Genomic DNA, 2,019 nt, shown 5'->3' with positions numbered 1-2,019 from the left:
GGGCAGTCTGAGAATTCATCTAAGTGGGTGATCATAGTGACAAGATCAGCCCCTTTGTCGGACAAAGGTAATGATCGGGGATGCACTCTCACTGATTGGAAACCAAGACTGTTGGCAGCCGATTTCAATCGTTGAGATTTGTTTTTGCAAAATATATTTTATATGAGATATAAAAGTATATATATGTTATGGTTTCGAAATGTTTGCAAAAGTTTTTAATTCCCAAGATCCATATAAGCAAAGAGTGCAACACTGTTCCTTGCAGCCGAGGGAGAGGTCCTCTCTTGTCGGGCAGTGTTTGATCATTATGGGCTGAGAGGTTAAATGTAAGATTATAGAGGGTAATACACGATGGGCTAATCTTGCATTAGCCCATAGTCCCTGGGTGTTACAAGGTGGCTTGGCCCAGGGACCACTTATGGTAAGTGATGGGCCCGTAGAGCCCATGTGATGGGTTTCAAGGGGTGCACTATCCATAACAGTGTATTCGGCCAGGCCTTGTAACAAAGGCTAGGCTGAATCCATGTGGCTGATGTGTAGATCAATGTTTGGGTCTTATGCCATACAAGGAAGCCCAACTGGGCAGCAATTAGGAAGGCTAAGTGAGCACATAACCTTAATGGGCCTAAAGCCCATTTCGAACTGGGCTAATTTAATTAGTTAATTATGGGACGAATTCTGGGAATGGATTAGCAGATAGGATATGGTCTTATCCCTATCCACTCAGAGAGTCCAGATCTGAATGTGAGTCAGATCTGAATACCTCCTAATGAGATTAGGAGAAGGATGATCTAATCTGCAGATAAGATAGGGGTTTACCCTTATCACTTAAAGGGATGCCTGATCCAAATATGATTTGGATCATCAACTCCTTATGGGATTAGGAGCTGATCCCTTTAAGGATACAAAAGAAGGAGGGGGCGGCAGCCTTTAGAAGAGATACATTCACATCCTCTTGAGAGCTGAAATCACAGAAGGAAGAATTAAGCATCCCTGCGAAATTCTTTCTTGCCGCCTCCTTCCTGTTGCCGCCTACCTTGCCAGTTCGATCTTCAGTTCAGTGGGAGAAATCAAAATTCGATCTTCACATCAGTTCCTTGTGAAGGGATTGATAGGAAGTTGTGCTCACGTGCCATCCTGCTACTTCTTGCGAAGGATTAGGTTCTTGGAGAGAACACTGCTGATTCTGCTCCATCCTACACCGCGCCATCTTCAGTGGGAGCAGTCTTTGGATCCTTCATTGGGCGTGAACACCTCCATTGAGAGATAATATTTCTTTGTATCAGGTAGAATCCTCTCCTACTGCTTTTATTCTGATATGGTTCAAGATTGATCATTGAAAATATGATTTTCTAAAATAGGGAATGCGATTCCCAGTTGAAGGGAGAGATTTTTTTTGAAATTTTCCCACCTTATTCTGCAAGATTTGGGCGTCCATACGATGGATCTCTCATCCCTTCAGTGGTATCAGAGCATAGGTTCAAATCTTGAACCAATTTATTTCAGATCTGAACCTGCGCAAATGGGCAGAAGGCGTTCTACCCGATTTGCGCAGATAAGGGTTTTGGGAAATTGTTCCCAAAACTATGGGCGAACAATCTGAAATTAAATTTTATATAAATTGGATTATTATTTAGAATTGTTCTTTATGATTTTCTTGATTTATGGGCTGTTTGTACAAAAGGAGATCGAAATCTTGATTTGCGTAGGGAACCTGCGATTTTAGAGTTTCTAGATAATTTTATTACCTTTGGTGTGTAAAATATATATTTTTTTTAAATTTTTAGACTGAATGTATAGGTATTCAATCTAATATAATATTAGTAGAAATTAGGATTTATATTTATTTTATTTTGGATCGAAGATGGTGGCGCAAGGAAGGAAATTTCGCAGATGGGAGAATCACTATCTGTGATTTGCAGTTTATGAAACTGCAAACTGTGATCTAACCTCTGTTTTGCAAGATGGATTGTGTGAACACCCCTGTTTGACTGATTCTTGGTTTTCTTTTATCAATAT

Source organism: Nelumbo lutea, chromosome 1 (assembly GCF_056320005.1).
Source record: "Nelumbo lutea isolate HS-2025 chromosome 1, American lotus-T2T, whole genome shotgun sequence".
Lineage (NCBI taxonomy): Eukaryota > Viridiplantae > Streptophyta > Magnoliopsida > Proteales > Nelumbonaceae > Nelumbo > Nelumbo lutea.
This window is presented reverse-complemented; position numbering follows the sequence as displayed.